This window comes from Drosophila ananassae, assembly GCF_017639315.1.
Source record: "Drosophila ananassae strain 14024-0371.13 chromosome 4 unlocalized genomic scaffold, ASM1763931v2 tig00000077, whole genome shotgun sequence".
In the NCBI taxonomy this organism is placed as follows: domain Eukaryota; kingdom Metazoa; phylum Arthropoda; class Insecta; order Diptera; family Drosophilidae; genus Drosophila; species Drosophila ananassae.
In genome coordinates, this window is record NW_025319043.1 from 290,749 (window position 1) to 313,525 (window position 22,777).

General features: G+C 36.3%; 1 non-coding gene across 1 annotated transcript; it reads right to left on the reverse strand.

Moving 5' to 3' along the window:
• Positions 1 to 12,909: 12,909 nt before the first annotated feature.
• On the reverse strand, positions 12,910 to 12,991 carry Trnal-uag. The gene has a single exon. It is a non-coding gene; the product is annotated as a tRNA-Leu (tRNA).
• Between the last annotated feature and the right edge of the window lie 9,786 nt (positions 12,992 to 22,777).

The window sequence follows — 22,777 nt, forward strand, 5'->3', positions numbered from 1 at the left end:
AAATAAAAAAAAAGGCAAAAGAAACCCTGGGGTTATTATCCGCTTTAAAATATTGGCGTTTTTTATGTTTTAAACGCTTGACAAGCAAGATTAAGCTGCTTTTAATTGCAACTAACTTACGCTGCAAATGTTTAAGAAGTTTACTAAGCAGAAAAAAAGACAAAGAATCCCCGAGTTAGCTAGTCTTTTACTATCTCTGTCGAGTATTGGCATTTTTTGATGTCTTGTAACGCTTTATAAGCGCGTTCAGCTTATTTAGATAAAAATCTAGATGTAGATGAAGTTTTGTAAAGACATACAGTATCTATATACTGCAAAAAATTGAACATAAGACGCCGATACATTAAGTAATCCTTACCTTTTAATCTGCAGATTGGCGAAAGCAAATACAATAGCTTCACTATCATGATAAGGGCGCTGGCGAAGGGTGTCAAGTAAGTTTTTTCGTTTCATCCGATGCGCTGCCAAAAGCTATGCAAAAAGTCCAATGAGTTAACTCCCATATATCCTGAGTAATTCTTGTGCATTAGCTTTGATTAGGATAGGGCATTTTCTATCATTTAATAGGGAATGCAATATTTCAGTTGCACCCTTAACGTCGTTATTGTGTATCTTTACTACAGCGATAGCTTCTTGGCTTGAATAAGGATACACTGCACTTGATTCTAAATTATCAATTTTATCTTTATTTATTTTTTCACCGTTGGAGTGAAGTAAGCTCATTACTTCTAAATATTGTGCTAACTCACGCAAAACACCAGGAGCATCTTTATCATCTGCCAAATCATTATAAATAGATGCTGTGTCTGTTGGCATTGAATCTGAGATATGATTGAATGCGCGTTCAAAATTTGCTAAATACTCCCAATTTGAATCTATTTCTTCTAGCAGCGGCTTATTATCTTTTTTTAAGAATAATACTTCGTAAAACTTGTCACCTGCAGTTATAGATTGTTTTGTGTTATCAATGTTGCGCAATAAGTATAATGTGATGCCAACTAACATTGGCGCGAGTGCAAGCAGAAAGATGTATTTTTTCATGGTAATATTCCAAATAGTTATATATTTATACATTAATGCTTTTGATTTGCAAAAACATATTGACATAGTGATTATATCACATAATAATATTCTTAAGGTTGTTTGAATAGTTGGAGATTAAAATATTTCTAAAGTAGAAATAAAGACAGCAGTATTAAGCTAAATTATTTTTTGTCGGATTTATCCGATGTACCCTCAACCTTTTATAGGTTGAAGTCTAAATTTGAGAGTTTGATCCTGGCTCAGAATGAACGCTGGCGGCAGGCCTAACACATGCAAGTCGAACGGAGTTATATTGTAGCTTGCTATGGTATAACTTAGTGGCAGACGGGTGAGTAATGTATAGGAATCTACCTAGTAGTACGGAATAATTGTTGGAAACGGCAACTAATACCGTATACGCCCTACGGGGGAAAAATTTATTGCTATTAGATGAGCCTATATTAGATTAGCTAGTTGGTGGAGTAATAGCCTACCAAGGCAATGATCTATAGCTGATCTGAGAGGATGATCAGCCACACTGGAACTGAGATACGGTCCAGACTCCTACGGGAGGCAGCAGTGGGGAATATTGGACAATGGGCGAAAGCCTGATCCAGCCATGCCGCATGAGTGAAGAAGGCCTTTGGGTTGTAAAGCTCTTTTAGTGAGGAAGATAATGACGGTACTCACAGAAGAAGTCCTGGCTAACTCCGTGCCAGCAGCCGCGGTAATACGGAGAGGGCTAGCGTTATTCGGAATTATTGGGCGTAAAGGGCGCGTAGGCGGATTAGTAAGTTAAAAGTGAAATCCCAAGGCTCAACCTTGGAATTGCTTTTAAAACTGCTAATCTAGAGATTGAAAGAGGATAGAGGAATTCCTAGTGTAGAGGTGAAATTCGTAAATATTAGGAGGAACACCAGTGGCGAAGGCGTCTATCTGGTTCAAATCTGACGCTGAGGCGCGAAGGCGTGGGGAGCAAACAGGATTAGATACCCTGGTAGTCCACGCTGTAAACGATGAATGTTAAATATGGGAAGTTTTACTTTCTGTATTACAGCTAACGCGTTAAACATTCCGCCTGGGGACTACGGTCGCAAGATTAAAACTCAAAGGAATTGACGGGGACCCGCACAAGCGGTGGAGCATGTGGTTTAATTCGATGCAACGCGAAAAACCTTACCACTCCTTGACATGGAAATTATACCTATTCGAAGGGATAGGGTCGGTTCGGCCGGGTTTCACACAGGTGTTGCATGGCTGTCGTCAGCTCGTGTCGTGAGATGTTGGGTTAAGTCCCGCAACGAGCGCAACCCTCATCCTTAGTTACCATCAGGTAATGCTGGGGACTTTAAGGAAACTGCCAGTGATAAACTGGAGGAAGGTGGGGATGATGTCAAGTCATCATGGCCCTTATGGAGTGGGCTACACACGTGCTACAATGGTGGCTACAATGGGCTGCAAAGTCGCGAGGCTAAGCTAATCCCTTAAAAGCCATCTCAGTTCGGATTGTACTCTGCAACTCGAGTGCATGAAGTTGGAATCGCTAGTAATCGTGGATCAGCACGCCACGGTGAATACGTTCTCGGGTCTTGTACACACTGCCCGTCACGCCATGGGAATTGGTTTCACTCGAAGCTAACGACCTAACCGCAAGGAGGGAGTTATTTAAAGTGGGATCGGTGACTGGGGTGAAGTCGTAACAAGGTAGCAGTAGGGGAATCTGCAGCTGGATTACCTCCTTAGGCTTTGCGCATAACTTACCATTTTTAATGATGGTGTTGTTATGTGCTATACTGCTGTCTTTACTTCTACTTTATTTTAATTTCCCGATAACGGAATTTTATGAGTGATAGACCTCTTTCTCCACATTTACAAATATATAAAGTACAAGTTACTAGTTTTTTCTCTATTATGCATAGATTGACTGGTATCTTGCTATTCCTTTTATTAATGATACTTTCTTGGTATTTCATATTACATGTTTACTTTCCTGAGTTACTTATAGTAAGGTACTTAAATGCATTATTATTCACTCCTGTTGCTAAATTAGCTTATGTCTTATGTTTTATAAGTTTTGTATATCATTTTCTTAATGGTATTCGTCATTTATTGTGGGATGCTGGGCTTAATTTAGAAATTACTGGCGTTTCAAGGAGTGCTATACTGCTGACAGTAACGCTACTTCTTTCTACTATGGCTTTTTTATTTATGTTTATATGAGTCAGTCTGGAAATTCAGTACATCATTGGTGGGTTCAGCGTGTTTCTGCGGTAATTTTACTGTTCCTGTTTCCTTGGTTTATCTATTCATTTTCTTGCACATTTTATACTGATAGCTCTTTGTCTTTTAGTGAAAAATTTATTAATCACCCTCTAGAGCTTTTATTTTTTGTTGTATTGTTGTTTTGCATTTTTTGGCACGCAGTTCTTGGAATGCAGGTAGTATGCGAAGATTATATACACAGCGTACCTTTGAGGATTTTTACAATTACATGCATAAAGTACTTATCAAGCATTACTTATATAACCCTCGCTTTTACAATCTTTATCTTCTACAGGCGTATTTTCTTGTAAAATCACCGGTGCTGTGTTAATATATTATTAGTGTACTAGTTTTATTATTGAACTATAGCATTATAGCGATTTTGGTTTGACAATATGTTTGAAGCATTAAAAAAGGGAGCAATAGATCTTACACTTAAAGCAAAAGGTCTGCTTACTTCACCTGAATCTCAAGTTTACGTCGAAGACCTTAGAAAGGTAATGATGTATGATGGAAGGAAATGCCAGTATCCAAAAAATTATGATCAAATTGTACAGTCTGCTAAAATCATAGAAAACAGGGATATGCATGGAAATGCTATACTAGATAAAGATAAAAATCCAACCTATAAACTTTTGTATGGTCAAAAAGATGAGAATGGAGAACAACCAAGTTTCAGATTATCTTTAGTTACCAAAGATAAAGATAATGATAGATCTTATTTTACTATCAATTATATAGACAATCAGGGTAAGCAAATTCCGATAAATGAGTTGCATAAGTCATATTTTGAGCCATTAGGCTTTTCGAGAATGGATTTGAAAAAACACGTGCCAATTTTTGAAGCTGAAAAAACTAAGGATCCTCAATATCCATTTGAATTAACTAATTCTTCTGTGCTAACTAAAGAGGTAAAAAATAAAGAAGGTAAAGTTCAGGAAGTTGTTGATGAAAAAGGAAGAAATGGAGAATTATTATACACTAGTGATTACAAGAAGCTAAGCACCCATTTTTCAGAAATTAGAGATCAGAATGGTAATCTAGAGCTAGATAAAAGTCTTATATCTGTTCCTATCGTTTTTGCTACAAGTTTAGCTAAAGTTTGTACTAAATTGTTGACTTCTCTTCCTATAAAGTTAGGGGAGCATTTAATAAGCGAACAAAACCCAATTGCAAAGTCTTTTGGTTATCTTTTATTCACTCCTGCAGCGGCAGTAAAAAATTTAGTGGATATGGGAGCTACCATACTTAAGGCTCCAATTTTATTGTTTGTAGCAAATGAGAAAAAATATGGTGATGCTTACTACACCATGTGGAAACACCAACTGAAAGGATGTTTGGAAGAAGCAAAAAGTGACTTTAATGTTATTAAAGGTGAAGAAAGGCTAAAGCCGGATCATGGGAATCGTGATTCACTAGTGGGCACATGGGATGAGCTTAACGCTAGAAGGCCAAAGAAACAAGGGGATGATAAAGAAGTTAGCAAGAGTAATGAAATACTAAAGAGTCCTGAGGAAGAACAAAATAAGGGTAATGAAATATTAAGTGATAAAAGAAAAGGTCATGTTGAGGAATTACAAAATAGAAGAAATTCACAGCAAGGGCAAGGCGCTACACATGATCACTCTCATTAGCAATTACTTTAAATCAACATTTATTTTCTTTATTAACTATTCCACAACAAAAACTTGCATGTATTTTGCCCTCAGTATAAGATATTAATTATTTAATTAATATCTTAACTAAATGCGCCCTGTAATATTGTGTGGTGGTAGTGGTAGCAGACTTTGGCCTTTATCTAAGCCAAAGCAATTTCAGAAAATATTTAGTCAGAACACTATGTTTCACAACACTTTGTTGAGGCTAAAAAGCGATTATATGCCGCCCATAATTGCTACAAATATACAGTACGAGTCATTAGTGATGGAGGAATTGCATGCACTGCAAGAATATAAAGTGATTTTCGAACCAGTGAAAATTGGAACAGCAGCGGCAATATTAATTGCTGCACTTCTCTGCAATGAAAACGAGACAATGTTAATTCTGCCTTCAGACCATTTTATAGGTGATTTGAATAGTTTTTATGCTTCTACTCAAAAAGCGTCTAAGTTAGCCTCTGAAACTAACTCTATAGTCACTTTTGGGGTTAAGCCTCATGAATTCAATTCTGAATACGGCTATATAAATGCAGTATATGATCAGAAAGAAAAATGTCATATAGTGAAAGATTTTACAGAAAAGCCCGAGCGTAAGTTAAGTAACGATCATTATTGGAACTCTGGAATATTTGTGTTTAAAGCAAAACGCTACATAGATGAGATTAAAAAATCTGCCCCGAATCTTTACAATTTATGTTTTAAATATTTCACACCGCAAGAGAGATTTCTGTATTTAAAACAACGAGATTTTGCAGGAATTGAAGGCATATCCATTGATTACTTGGTGATGGAGAAAGCAAAAAACGTTGCAATGATAGAAGCTAATTTCGATTGGTTGGATGTTGGAACTTGGAATTCAGTTTTAGAATTGAGTGAGAAGTTTAGTAAAGAACCTGTACTGTCCATACAGGACATGGGAGTACTGTTTCAGTACTGTTGGAACAGTACCACAGTCTTTGCAATATATGATAGGTATAGGGCATCCCCAATAACGCTGTCTTGAAACTCCCCAATCGTGCAAACGATAGTTTGTTGTTTTCTTGCCTATTCCTTTTTCTTTGAGCTTTTTAATAATTACTTCCTTTGCTTCACTAACCATTAATCCGTTTAAGAATTCGGAGTTAAACATTACCCCATCACCAGTATACGCCTCCTTTGTCATCTGAGTAGCTTGACACTGGGATCCATTGTAAGAATTCTGGTCACGCGCTGGAATGACACCTAAGTGGGCTGAAGAAATAACGGGAATTATCGGCAAATTATATTTCTGTGCAAATTCAAAGTCACGCTGATCATGTGCAGGGCAACCAAAAATCGCGCCTTCCCCATATTCCATCAACACAAAATTCGCTATGTAAAGCGGCAATTCCTTATCAAGAAATGGATGTTTGACGTTTAATCCGGTGTAAACTCCTATTTTTTCATCGTTCTCTCTTTTCGATTTTATTTCCTGGATCCCAGTGTCAAGCACTGGGATGACAACAGAAGAACCATTCTTTAAATCCTGCACAATAGGATGCTCTGCTGCCACTGCACAAAAAGAAGCCCCAAACAAAGTATGAGGATAAGTTGTAAAAACCTTCAATTTCTTATTTAAGCCAACTACTTCAAACTCTATAGTTGCTCCTTCAGATTTTCCTATCCAACGCTCCTGCATTGTTTTGACTTTTTCTGGCCAATTTTTCAAACTTTGCAGGCACTTGAGTAAATCTTCAGCAAAATCAGTAATCTTTAAAAACCATTGGGATAACTTACGTTTTTCAACAACTGCACCTGATCGCCATCCTTTTCCATCAACCACCTGTTCATTTGCAAGCACTGTTTGGTCTACCGGGTCCCAGTTAACCCATGACTCTTTTCGATAGGCAAGCCCATGCTTTAAAAAATCCAGGAAAAATTTTTGTTCATGTGTGTAATAATTAGGCTCACACGTGGAAAGTTCACGGTTCCAATTATAAGAAAGACCTATAGATTTCAACTGTGCACGCATATTATCTATATTCTCTTTTGTCCATATTTCAGGGCTAATATTGTTGTCCCTTGCTGCATTTTCAGCTGGTAATCCAAACGCATCCCAGCCAATTGGATGCAAAACCTCAAATCCACGAGCTCTCTTGTAACGCGCTATCACATCCCCTATTGCATAGTTACGTAAGTGCCCCATATGAATTTTACCAGATGGATATGGAAACATCTCCAATACGTAACATTTCTCTTGTTTACTACTCTTGCTTACAGAAAAATCCCATTTATCTTGACAAAACCTTTCGACGTTTTTAAAATCATATTTCATATAAATCCAAATTTAATCACAGTTTGTGTGCGCCAAAGGATCAACCGCTTGGCCATTATGCCGTATTGTGAAACACATCTGCGGGTCTTTATCTTGTGTGCTTGATTTACCTGCAGATCCAATTACTTGACCTTGTTTTACTTTATCACCAATTTCAACATGTATGTTTTTTAAATAGGAGTACACAGTCATGTAATTATCTTTGTGTTCCACTATAATTAAATTTCCATACCATCTCAGCCCTTTGCCTACATATATCACTTTGCCGGGTGCGGAGGCAATTACGTTCGTTCCATTTTGAGCAGCAATTTTTATGCCATCCTTACACGTTTCATCAGAAGAGGTAGCTGAACCTTTAACTGGCATTACAAATTTACAATTTACCTCCACGTTTTGTGCATTATTGTTATCTCTGTATATCCTATTTATGATGGCTTTTCTACTTTCTTTTTGCACTGAAGGCTCCCTAATTAAATGGTACTCTCTTGTATATTCCAGATCTCTTTTTCCGTAAAATTCTTCGCCTTTAAGCAGCACAGGTGCGGGTTTTTGCAGGCCACAGCCTATTAATATTGCTAATAACATAAGAAATGAGGCTATATGCCACATTTTAAACTCTCATAAAACTCCAAAATTTTAGCGAGACGTAGTGTTTCACGTCTGCTTGTTACTTTCCTCGCTATTTATTTTACTAGTTAAATAGTCTCTCAAATCGGTGAGTTCTTGCAACAAATTCTTTGTGACTTTTATATCATTACCAAATTCTTTTTGCACTCCTTTTATTGTATATCCTTTATCATATAGCATGTATTTTACTTTCTTTATGGCCTCTATACACTTACGATCATATAGCCTTCTTCCTTTACGCTTTGTAGGCTTAATTTGATGAAATTGACCTTCCCAGAATCTCAAAACATGCTGTTCCAAATGTAGCTCTTCAGCTACTTCCCCAATCGTATAAAATAATTTTTCCTTGTTCATTAATTATTGATTGATTTTTTTATAATTTTTGAAGGCCTAAAAGAAACTGAATTTCTTGCCTGAATCATCACTTTCTCCGATGTATTTGGTATATTTCCTGGCCTTTCCTTCTTTTTTTTGACCAAGAATGTTCCAAATGACGATATTTTCACTATTCCATCCTTTGCCAAGCTCGTCTTTATTTCGTCCAATATATCATCTATTATCGAAGCAGAGTCTTCCTTTGATAATCCTATTTCTTGGTTTATATCTCCAACTATCGTTGCCTTAGTTACTGTTGTGTCTTTTGTTGTAACGTGATCCATTATTGATAAATATTACAATACGTAAATATAATATAGCAATCGACTCGAGATTCAGCTACTTTATTTTTTAGAGTATGTCTCTTTTGTTGCATAATTTAAAATACCGGCAACTATCAATATCGCAAATATTGCAAAAAGTGCCATTTTATGATCTGTAAAAAGTGCTAACATTGACACTATAACTCCACTGCCAATAAACATAAATCCATTGATAATGGATGATGATGTGCTGATGTATTTTCGTTTCACAATCTCGCTGCCGACAGTAAAATTAAGCATATGTCCTCCCGCAAAAAACCCGAACATTAACATACAAAAGTACACAACGTGGACTGTTAAATGGCTGTATAGTAAAATAATAATTGAGACGCCTTGCAATAAAGCAAAAGCAGAAATTACATGTTTCCTATTTTTAAATAAGTTTGAGATTCGATCTGCAATTGGAGCACCAACTGCAAGACCAAGCCATAGTATTGCAGTTGCTATACCTGACTCCATTGCATTGAGTTCTGAGTTGCCCAGTAACCTTGGAGCCCACAAGGTATTAAGTGCTAAAAATGTTCCAAAAGTAATAGCACCCACCACTGAAGTTATCCAGATATCTCTTAATTTTAGCACTGTTAATATAGAGCACATTACTGTCTTCATAGAGCTTTTTATTGTGCGCTTTTCTGAGCTGCTTTCTGGAAGTGTGTTTGGACAAAAAAGCGTAAGTACAAATATCAACACACCAAATAGTATTATGCATACAATCAGATTTTTCCAATATGCATCTTCGGCAAGCAAGTTAGAGAACAGTATTTGAATTACCAAAGCAGAAAGGCTTGAAATTGTACTCTTCAGCAATATGCTTTCGGACATAAGAGTCTACCCATACGCAATAGAGCGCAGTTTAGATCACCTAAAACAAGCTCACATCTTTGATGGAGTACATGCAGTAATCTTTGGGGATTTCGTTAACTGCTATAACGATAACCTTGTTGAAGTTGTAAAAGAAAGGTTTGCAAAAAGTGTTAACTTTCCTGTATTTACAATGAAAGGGGTAGGCCATGGACATACAAATGATCCTTTACCTTTTAACACTCACGCTATTATTAGCGTTCAAGACGAAAAAGAAGGTTTGTTTTTTATGGACGTGCAGAATGTTAGCTACACATAGCTGATAGCTCACTAGGCTTCTTTTGAAATTGTTAAGGTAATTGTCATCCCAGTGCCCTGACTACTTGGATCCAGAAGACTTAATTTTAACCAAGCAGGCTGCATAATAAAGGCTGGATTCCAGCGTCACGCGCTGGAATGACAAGGTATAAACCTTATCGTCATGCTGCCGCGAACCGTCATACCGCCACGAACTGTCATACCACCACGAACCGTCATACCGCGATTCATTCGCGGTATCTCTAGATCCCGCTAACACGTAGCGGGATGACGGTTGTCAGGGTGTCATGCAAGTAGCTGACTACTTGGATCTGGTAGACTCAAATCACAATGCCCGTAAAGCTGCGACCCTAGAGCTACTATCTCTCACCCACTGCAAATATTGCACGGTACTATCCACTTGATCATCGTGTCGAGTTTCAGGAAACATTAAAATCTCATACTCAAAATCGTTCAGCCATACTGCTTGGTGCGGCAGAAAAACCTTGCCAGACTCTATAATCGGAACAATTTGATAAAATCGAGTGAGTTTGTCATCATGTGGTACTATTTCGATAATTGGTAAATCACTGTTTGTCTTTAGCTCTTGCACCAATTGCTGACCACTTGTTTTTGCTTCGATTAAAATTGCGTGTGGCGTCCATCTTGCTGCTAAGGAAAAAACTTGCTCTTTAAGCTTTGGATACTCAAGCTTTGCGCGATATACATCGAGTAAATAGAATTTATTGCCCACTTTTGTCCAGGTGGTGCAGACGCTAAAGTTGCTCATGCTGCTTGTTGAAACTGCAGTGTCCCAGCTCTGAGTGACATATGAGAGACTATCAGAAAAATTTCTATAGCGCTTCAGCCACTCTCGTTTAATTATACCACTTGAAAGTGGCAGAGGGTTTTGTTGATATTGTGCAGCAAAAGCGTAACTTCCAAGTTCAACCTTTATCATCTCAACTTCTTCTTTTCCTCCATCGAGGGGATATAGCAACTGACCTTCTTCTCTTGAGTATAATATTACGGGTGGTGTCATTCTAGCACTTGATGCTGTAATCCAGCTTTTGTACTCATTTGTAGTTACTCGGGTGACAGGAACAAGAAAAGGAGGCGCTGGCTTTTTGATTGAATAGATAATCTCCTTATTTTCAGATATCATCGGTAAACAAGTATGGTTCCATATGTTTTTCGGTTTGGAGAGAAGGTGCCCGGTTAAATCTTCTTGATGTAGCCTATGCATCACAAGAACAATTACTCCTTTTTTTCTATTGTTGAGCCTGGCTACTAAAGTCTGGTCAAACCAATTTGTAGCACGCTTTCTAAACGTTTCACTCAAAGCTTGGGCGGGACTCAGTGGATCATCCACGATGATGAAATCACCACCTTCACCTGTTAACGTCCCTCCAACTGACGTTGCGATTCTGTATCCTCTCTGCACTGTTTGAAATTTGTATTTGGTATTCTGATCTTTGGATAGTTCTACCTCTGGAAACAGCTCTCTATACCAACTAGACTGCATTATGCATCTTGTATCGAGCGAGTGCTTTTCGCTAAGCAGCCGAGAGTAGCTTGCAACTATTATTCTTGCAGTTGGCTGATTTCCCAGTATCCATGCGGGCCACGCAACGCTTATGCACAGGGACTTCATTGAACGCGGAGGCATATTGAATATTATTCGCCTCATTTTGCCAACATTTGCCGCTTCAAGTCTGTCTGCTATGACTTTTATATACTGATAATCATTATACTCACACCCCGGCACCACCGTTTGAAAGCACAGTTCAATGAATTTTAGAAAGTTCATGATATAATGTTGAAACCAACGCGTGACGCTGGGATGACAAAAAAAGGAGCACTGAAGGCTATAGGTGAGACGTTGCGGTATCTCTAGATCCCGCTAACAAGCAGCGGGATGACGAATTACTTAACCATCATCTACACCGTCATACCGCGATTCATTCGCGGTATCTCAGCCGCTAACAAGTAGCGGAATGACAACAATCCTACGTCATACCACCGCGGCGCTAACAAGAGATCCCGCTAACAAGCAGCGGGATGACGGTTGTCGTTTAGCTATAAATATTAAGAAATTTACCAAATAAAAAAAAGGCAAAAGAAGCCCCGTGGTTGGCTAATTACTTACATTATACTTTCAAGTATGGCGTTTTTTTATTCTAAACGCTTAATAACCGCGATTTAGCTGCTTTTTAATGCAACTAACCTTTAGTCATAAATGTTTAAGAAATTTACTAAACAGAAAAAAAGGCAAAAGAAACCCTAGGGTAGCTAGTTATTCACTATCCATTTTTTAAATCGGCGTTTTTTGATGTTTTAAATGCTTTATAAGCGCATTTCAGCTTATATTAGGTAAAAACCTAGAAATTTTATAAAGACATAAGATGCACATAGTGCAAAAAATTAAACATGGGACGCCAGATACGTGAGTTTTTTTGTCATTTAATCTGTACAGAGAAGATAAATAAATAGCTTCAGTTTCATGATAAGGGGACTGGCAAGGCTTGTCAAGCAAGTTTTTTGCAATATCAGGGGATAATTTCGACCATAAATCCCTATCAATAAATTTTAACAAAAATACTTCAGTGCATTTTCAAATATAAGCATTCCATCGCCATATTTTGGCACAGCAACACCTAAACGCTTGCTCTTTTCTTTTTCAAGGGACCAATTATCGACTCAAAAGATAGCTTGTATACAAAATTGCCCTCCTCATTTTCTTTGCCCAGATCTGGTAATGATATAACATCAACCTTAGGATAAATGTGAGACTTGACTTCAATTTTTTTCATCAAATCACTTGAGCAATAATCAATTGTATTATTTATCACATATTCCAAAGCCTCGTTTTTATAATTTGCAACAACAAGGTCATAGGGCATCTTTCCAGCCCTAAATCCAGGTGATTTTGCATTTTCTGCTATCTCTTGCAACCTGGAATTTACCTTTTGTTTTATATAATCACTACCAACTGTGATTTCATACTCATACTTTAGTTTATCTATACTAAGCTCTTTGTAGGTATATACGCTACTTACTTCGACTGTATTTTGAGGTATATTATTAGACATCATAATTCATTTATTAACATTTTAATTCATATCTTAATAGAGTCATTTTACCAGAATTTAAGTTAAACACAATCCTTAAGAACAGGTTTTTACACAAACAAAAGTGTATTTAGTGATTATAAATTTTCCCTTAAAACCTAAGTTACATGACTTTAAAGTGCGGATAGAGGGACTTGAACCCCCACGAGCAAGCTCACCAGGACCTAAACCTGGCACGTCTACCAATTCCGCCATATCCGCAAGAAATTTTCAGTACCCTATTATAGGTATTCCATTAAAAATATTCAAGGTTTAAAGTCTTACTTAATTTATGGTATTTACACAATCAAAAAAGCTTATTAACATTTCTTAATGAAAGCTCTAAACCCTGAAAATCAATAATGAGATTAATAACAAGCTTCTTACTCGCAATTTTTTTGATTACACAAAGTGGTTGCACAACCCTTATAATAGGTGGTGTGGTGGCTACAGCGACAGCAACAGCAATAACAATGCAGGACAAATCCTTGGGAAATATCATTGATGATACGACTATGGTCATCAGAATTAATAAGGGGCTCTTAAAACATGGGCTATTTTCATCCATAAAGGTTAAAGTAAGTGAAGGAAGAGTATTGCTCATTGGAAGTGTTGACACTCCTGAAAAACAACTTACAGCAGAAAAAATAGCTTGGCAGCAAAAAGAAATTAAAGAAGTGATAAATGAAATAAGAGTAATACCAATTCAAATGGCTTCCATGCTAGACACCACTGTAGATGGCATGATAACAGCGGAAATAAGAACAAGACTCCTGGGAAAAAGAAATATTAAGTCAATTAATTATAGCGTTAATACGGTTGATAGAGTTGTTTATTTGATGGGTATAGCCCAAAATAAAGCGGAATTAAAAGCTGTAATAGCAATTGCAAGAAAAGTAAAGGGAGTAAAACAAGTTGTAAGTTATGTACGATATAGGTACAGTAAGTTACGCCATTAGGCAAAAATCGCTTTCAAATTATAACATTTGTACAATTGTGACAATAGGTAGAGAACATAAATGAAAGTTGCCTTTCAGATGGATGAAAATATAAATTTTGAAACTGACACTACATTCGTGCTAATAAAGGAAGCACAAAGGAGGAAGCACGAAGTTTTTGTCTATGCTCCTAACAATTTAGCACTAAAGCTAAACCATCCAATTGCTCTGGCTCAGAAAGTCAGCGTTGATGATTTTAGTTTTATCTCTAAAGAGGATGTAGCAATCAACTTGAATGAAATGGACATCATATTTATCAGACAGGATCCACCCTTTGATATGCGTTATATTACAACAACATATATCTTAGAAAAAACCAGCGCATTGGTAATTAACAATCCAACAGAAATAAGAAATTGTCCTGAAAAATTGATAACTTCATTATTTCCAGAGCTAATTCCGCCAACTTTGATTACTGAAAATATATCAATGATTAGAGATTTCTACTACAACTATCAAGATATTATTCTGAAGCCATTGTATAGTTATGGAGGAAACGATGTGATAAGAATACAAGATGAGAATAGTATTCAAGTAGTAGTGGATCTCATGATAGCAAAATACGAATGCCCTGTGATTGCACAATCATTTTGTAAAAACATAGATAAAGATAAAAGAATATTGCTACTTTATGGCCAACCAATTGGTGTAATGAAACGAATTCCAAAAATCAGTGGAGAGATCAGAACAAACATGCGACTTGGAGCAAGTTTTGAGCCCGCTCAAATGAACGATAGAAACAATGAAATATGTAACAAAATTGGTCCTGAATTAAAGAAAAGAGGGCTAATATTTGTTGGTATTGATATTATAGATGACTTCCTGCTCGAAATTAACACAACTTCACCCACGGGAGTAGTTTATATCAATAAATTGTATAATATATCGCTAGAAAAGGATCTTTGGGACGTGTTTGAAGAAAAAGCAAGCAGCCATCAACTAAACCTGTGAACAATCACCTTAACAAACTCAGTAGTCCCATTCTTTATCCCTGTTTTTTCTGTACTATTGGTCATATCACGCAATTTTTGAGAATTATTTAATAGATCAAATAGTACCTCTGTTAGATTTTTTTTTGCTTCACTATTCTGCTTAACTATTATAGCTGCTCTCGAGTCTTCAATATATTTTGCGTTATAAAATTGGTGATTATCTTTTGAGTAAGGGTAAGGAATATATATAGCAGAACGCCTAGCAAGAGTGATCTCTGCTATTGAAGTTGCTCCTGCTCTGCTAATTACCAAGTGAGCATTGGCCAGTCTATTCTCCATATCATCAAAAAATTCACTCAATTCACAATCGATCTTTTCACTTTTGTATAGACTTTTGACCTTGTTTACATTTTTCTTCGTACATTGCTGCGTCACTCTAATTTTCTTTTTCATTTTAATAGGTAAATCACAAATTACGCTGCTTACTACATCATCAAAAAAATTTGCACCTTGGCTGCCTGCTATGACCAATATATTTAGGATTTTCTCAGTGCTAGAATGGCTCTGTGCTTTTATATCAACAAAATTTCCTGTAAAAATACATTTATTGCCCTCTGCATATTTAGTCTCCGGAAAGCTGGTTGCAATTAATTTTGCACTCTTGAAAAAGAATCTATTTACTCTCCCTAAAACTGTGTTTTGTTCATGTAAAATTATAGGTATAGAAAGAACTCTTGCTGCAAGAAGAGTTGGAAAAGAAGCATAGCTACCAAAACCAATGACCGATTTTGGTTTTAATTTTCTTACTTGATACAGTGCTAACATAGAGCTGTATATCAAGAAAAGGAAAAACTTAAATTTGTTGCTGCTTGGTCTACGTAATGGTAAGGTGTAGCTTTCTATGTCGGTATTTTTATTTGTTTTTTTATCAGTGAATAATATGCAATTGTATCCTTGTGTCTTTAGTGCTTTTGCTAAAGCTATGGCCGGAAAGATATGCCCACCTGTGCCACCTGTTGCTAAAATAATATCCATCTGTAAATAATAAATCCTAGATTGTTAACTGTTATTTAACAATTTGCACGTAGAATTTTATTAAGCGTTATGATAGTTGAGTTAAAAATGCCTAAAAGTAATAGTAAAAAAGAACCTAATGAGAAAAATAAACCTCAAGAACAAAGAGAAGGCAGAAGCGGAGGTTTTTTAGAACTGCTAAAAAATATAATAAAAATTCTTTTCAATTCGGTCGTTGACCTACCTGAGCACGAGCAGCATAATAAAATGAAAAGCACTAATCTACAACAAGGTTTGGATACTAAAGGAAAAGGCCCAGAAGATCTTCATCCAAAGGCAAAGCTTGAAGTTAAAGAAGCAGCTAAGGGATTGAAAGAAGAGTTACAGAATTCTGATGCTGGTGGTAATCAATCTATTGAAACTAAAGTGCCTAATCAAACTACTACTCAAGACATTGACAACTCTAAAACGATGGAACGTTAGTTCAACTATTTAACATCTGCAGCAAGCACTGATTCATGTATCATCTCTGAAATGGTTGGATGAGGAAAAATCGTAGATTTTATGTCGAAGTCTGTTCCTTCTAGTTGCTTTACAAGAGCAAAATTGCTAATTAACTCCGTTACTTCTGCACCTATCATGTGGCTACCCAGAATTTCTCCGGTTTTTTTATCTATAATCGTTTTCACTAACCCTTCAGTTTCACTGAGTGCAACAGACTTACCATTAAAATTAGAGTGAAATTTTCCTATTTTTATATCATACCCACCTTTTATTGCCTGTTCCTCAGTAAGGCCGATGCTCGCTATTTGTGGATGAGAATAAGTGCAATTTGGTATGCATTCTTTTTTTAACGCATGAGCATTTTTACCAGCAATCTTTTCAATGCAGATCACGGCTTCATGGCTCGCTTTATGTGCTAAACATGGTGGGCCAGCTACATCACCTATTGCATACACATTTGATTCACTAGTTTCATACCATTCATTCGTTTCAATAAAGCCAGAAGGGCTTAATTTAATTTTTGTATTTTCTAAACCTATATTTTCAATATTTGCTTGAATTCCAACCGCAACAATCACCCTCTCAAATTCTTTGCTCTCACCACTACTTAGTAGCACTTGAGCAGAGTCTTTACTTTTAGTAAGAGCTTTTACGCTACTGCTTGTATATATTTCTATCCCCTGTTTTGTGAATATTTCTTGTGCTAAATCTGAAATGTCCTTATCCTCCAGCGGCAAAATAGTGCTCTTTATCTCTATGATTGTTACATCAACACCCAAAGTACTATAAAAACTTGCAAATTCTATTCCAATTGCACCAGACCCTATAATTAGTAGCGATTTTGGTAATCTCTCTGGAGTCATAGCGTGCTGCGCATTCCATATTAAATCTCCATCTGCCTCTATTCCAGGCAGATTCCGTGCCCTCACGCCTGTTGCTAAAATGATATGCTTGGAAACAATTTCTTGTTCTTCCTTATCGCCAGCAACTTTTATAGTACCATTGCCTGCAAGTTTACCAAAGCCCTGATGAACTTTGATGTTATTCTTCTTCATCAAATAAGCAACACCGCTTGACAATTTATCAACAACGTTTCTTGAATATTTCACTATTGATTGTATATCAAAATTCGCTCCCTTTACTTCTATACCAAACTCTTTTGATCTTTTTATTAGCCTATAAACCTCAGATGCTCTAAGCAGTGATTTTGTTGGTATACATCCCCAATTTAAGCATATACCGCCTAAATTTTTTTCTTTTTCTACAATTGCAGTTTTAAACCCAAGCTGTGCCGCCCTAATTGCCGCTATATAACCACCAGGACCGCTACCTATAACCGTAATATCATACTCATTCATCAGTTTTCTTCGTATTCAAAAAGATTATATATAACAGATGGAACCCGTATGATCAATATTCAGGTAGCTGACAACATAGAAACGAAAAACTTACTTGACAAACTCCGCCAGCCCCCGTATCATGAAACTGAAGCTATTGTATTTGCTTTCGCCAATCTGCAGATTAAAAGGTAAGGATTACTTAATGTATCGGCGTCTTATGTTCAATTTTTTGCAGTATATAGATACTGTATGTCTTTACAAAACTTCATCTACATCTAGATTTTTATCTAAATAAGCTGAACGCGCTTATAAAGCGTTACAAGACATCAAAAAATGCCAATACTCGACAGAGATAGTAAAAGACTAGCTAACTCGGGGATTCTTTGTCTTTTTTTCTGCTTGGTAAATTTCTTAAACATTTGCAGCGTAGGTTAGTTGCAATTAAAAGCAGCTGAATTTCGCTTGTCAAGCGTTTAAAACATAAAAAACGCCAATATTTTAAAGCGGATAATAACCCCAGGGCTTCTTTTGCCTTTTTTTTCACTTGGTAAATTTCTTAACGTTTGTAGCTAAACAACAACCGTCATCCCGCTACTTGTTAGCGGGATCTCTTGTTAGCGGCTGAGATACCGCGAATGAATCGCGGTATGACGTAGGACTGCTGTTATCCCAGTGCCCAGACACTGGGATCCAGTTTTCTTTACAAATTCACCAAAAATGTTTCATTCTATAACGCAAAACCCATACTCACCAAACCCAATGCATTACTTGCAATTAAGTTTTCTGGATCCCAGTGTCTGGGCACTGGGATGACATCATAGGGGCACTGGGATGACACCCTGACAATCGTCATCCCGCTGCTTGTTAGCGGGATCTCTTGTTAGCGGCTGAGATACCGCGAATGAATCGCGGTATGACGTAGGACTGCTGTCATCCCAGTGCCCAGACACTGGGATCTAGCCTTTATTATTTGGTTGAAATTAAGTCTTCTGGATCCCAGTGTTAGCTACTTTCATGACATCATCATAAAGTAAAATGAGATCCCAGTGTCACGCACTGGGATGACATTATAGGGGCACTGGGATGACAAGAAGAGGGCACTGGGATGACAGGAGAGGGAGGCTACTTGGATGACACCCTGACAATCGTCATCCCGCTGCTTGTTAGCGCTTACTATTACCCACAAATAAAAACATAGTATTGTATTTACTCAAATAATTTAATTTTATTAACCTGAAAGCTTATTAGATTAAAATTATTAAACTAAGAGTTATAATTTTAGCAACTAAAAGCTGTAAATTGCACCATATAAACAGTTATTTCAAGCAAAAGTTATGCCATTAAGAGCTATGCAACAAACATTTATATTTGTGGGTAATAGTAAGATCTAAATCCGATAGAGCATTGTTGGCACACCATCAAAAGTCGCCTCAGACCTCTAATGCATCAATGTACAGACTTACACCTTTTAGTTGGTAATACCATTTTAGACGTTTATCATTCGTTTTAGAAAATACTATAGTAGCGGAATGACGAATTTTTGTTTTTCAAATTGTCGTAAGTCAGTTTAGCTATATAAAACATAGTATAAAAAGAGCTATTTCAGCAAAGTTTCAAACAAATAAAGTTCATTAGCCTCACAATTGGCACTTTATGGGATATACTTGATACATAAATTTAAAACACAAGTTAACGAATTATTATGATTTTTACCAAGATAATAATATAGTAAGATTTGGTAGTGAAGTATCAAAATGGAAAAATACACCAACGCATGGTTTAATAAGAAAGATAATCATGATTGTGCAAACGATGGTACTTGCGGGCAATCTATAACGGATTTTAGGATTGGTAATACAGACATTTCTTTTTTTGATAGTAACAAAAACTTAATTGCCAAAGTACCTAAACTACCAAAGTATTCTAGGGATAAATATGGGCATCAATTGTATAAGGAAGCTGAGTCAAAGCAGTTCAATTATTTTTCCACAAATATACATGATGTTTTGTCTAACAGCTTTACCGTTAAATACGGGTATATAAATTGTACTATAAAATACGACAACTTATCTGAGCAAGAACAAAACCAAATAGAAACAGACATTAAAACTGCCTATGAGGCATTTAAAGAAAAGTTTTGCTTCAAAGATAGTAGCATAATTAAAGATATAACGGTTTACATTTTTAATAATAGAAGCGATTATACAAAGTATAACAATCTTCTCGGCATAGATGAAGATGGTGGTCCAGGATATATTACACGAGGAGTAACAGATTGTCAGAATATTCTGACATATAAGCAAAGTGCCATGGATTTTGTTCTAGGTCATGAGCTAGGCCACATATTTCAATTGCGTTTTTCACCATCGGCAACAGTCAAAGATTTGAGTACTCAGGATACTGAACTCATAGCAAATGTTGTTGGACGAGAAGTAGAAGAAAAAAATTATAAAGCTATTTGCAAGCAGATGGGTGTAGATGAATATAAATACGATGGATGGAGTTTTATTTTTAAATACATAGGTACAACTGGTAGTGTATACCGCCTAAACCTTTCAGAAGAAGAGAAATTTCAAATTATACAACGTGTCAAGAGTTCTGGACTAGATGAATATGAAGACCATGGATGGATGTTTAAATTTAAATATAAAGATACAACTGGTAGTATATACCTCAAGGACCTTTCAGAAGCAGAGAAATTTCAAATTATACAACGTGTCAAGAATTCTGGACTAGATGAATATGAAGATCGTGAATCAATGTTTAGTTTTAAATACAAAGGCACCACTTATAGAGCAGAACACAGAGATTATCTTTCAGCAGAAGAAGAAAAACTTCAATTTATCAAAGACATTAAGAACTCTCATGAATCGCTCGTTAGTGAATGTGATGGATTGGGGAATGAGAATACAACTTTAGTGATTTACGTTGATGAAAATAAGGAGATAAGTCAAATGTATTTTCATAATCTAGACAAGAATATATTCAAATGGTTAGATAAGACACTTATAAGCAGAAGTAAACCTGAAGAAGATGTGGATGACACAGCAGGAAAAGAGCCTGAACCAGAATCAGCCGAAGAGGATACTCAGCAACCCAGTAATTTCTTATCCAATATTTTTTCAACAATTAAATCCATTATTGATTCTATCTCATCACTCTTTTCATGGTTATTTGGGTCGAAAGAGAAAGAGTCTAATCAACAATCTGATGATAATCCTTCTTTGTTTAAGCTCGATGCTAATGAGTTAGATCACGAAGTTAAGCCTGATGCCAATGAGTTAGGTCACGATGTTAGAGATCACTTATCAGACAATTATAACCATTACAACTCATCTGATGGGCTAATGTAATATAGCTAATTTACAGTATCTGTTCAGATGCATGGCTAATGTACAAATATTGAAACAAAAATTCCAGTGCCCCTGTGATGTCATTCCAGTGCTTGACACTGGAATCCAGCTTTTAATCGAAAATGTTGTATAGTACACAATCAAATTTTCTGGATCCCAGTGGGCTTTATTGCATCGCTCAAGTGAAAAGAACTGGCAGTTACTGACAAAATTCATTATAAATAGCCATTTAACTGTTGAAGAAAAAATATGCCACAAAAAATGAGAGTCAGTAACTGCCATGAATATAACAAATTTCTCCAAGAAAGAGGAAGCATTTTTTGTTATATCAATGACGCCATAGAAAATTGGTACGAGAATTGTCCAAAAATGCAGGGCGGCAACTATATTTATAGTGATAAAGTTGTGATTTTGGTGCATATAATCGTCAGTTTCTTTAGAATTGGTTTAAGACAAACAGTCGGGTTTATAAAAGGGTATTTGCAACAAATAGGAAGAGATTTGCAGCTATTCACAAGCATCAAAAGAAACTTAATATTAAGATAAATGATTGCAGAATTGATAAAAATAATATGGAAGATATCGAAATTGCTATAGACAGTACAGGAATTAGTATATACAACAACACACAGCAAGGAAAATAGCACTGACAGAAAATATCGTGGCTATGAGCAAACGAGAAAATTGCACGTAATGTTGAATATAAACAACAAAAAAGCCATAGCTGTAAAATACAGTAACGGTGTCTACTCTGATCACTATGGAGCTTGTGATTTGCTAAAAGAAGTTGATTTTCAGCATGCCATAAAAGCACTATATGCAGATAGAGCATATGACAGAGAAAAGCTCTATAAGCTGTGTAATCAATATGGTATAAAAACGAAAATTCCTCCGAAAAACAACGCAGCAGAGCATCCAAAGTTAGACTATATGGCTGAGAGAAATTCTGCAGTCAAGCTCATAAAGTCATATGATGAAGATGGTATAAAGAAGTGGAAAAAAGAGATGAGTTATGGAAAAAGATCTTATATAGAAAGTTTTTTCTCGCGACTGAAACAAACATTTGGATTTAGTTTTAGGAACAAATCTGAAATGAATCGTGAGAGGGAACTGCTACTCAAATGTTATTTGCTTAATAAATTCACTGATATTGGTATGGCTAAATTTGAGATAGTTACATGAATTTACCATAAATCACCATCTCATAAAGTGTGATGCAACAAAGCCATCCCAGTGTCAAGCACTGGGATGACACCCATTTGTTCCTATAGTTGTCTTTTCTCGTCTACCTTATTTTGCCACTCTGCTGAACAGATACAATTTACAACCACCCCCCTACCCTTTTTAGTTGTTCAGCAAATATAGAGAGGTTAAAGGGAGTGGTATTACTTAAACAACTAACAGAGCAATATTGGCTCTTCCTTTGGCATTAATCTGCACAGATGCAGTGAAAGACTTCAGCTTGATCATTTTTTTTGGTATTTTGATTGGCACTTGTTCTGCAATATTTATTTCTGCTCCTATATTGACCTACAGAGCTTTAGATTGTAGAAGTGTTTAGTCGCGGTATAATATCAACTTATTATCTCTTATAGTGAAATGAAAATACCTTAAAAAGCTCATTCCAAGTAGTGAATGAGACATAGAATGAGTGTTAACGCTTGCCTGTACATCATTAATCAAAAAATTTCCTATTTTAACTTGAGGTATTTGAACCACTCCAGCTTTTATTTGACCTTTCGCAGTTTCATATATTTTAAAATCCTGAACGTATCCGTTCAGCGGAGTGGCAGAATAAGGTAGACAAGGTGATCTAAAAAGATAATCATAGAGCAAAAGTGAAATAATATGGTAAACCTTTTAGAAC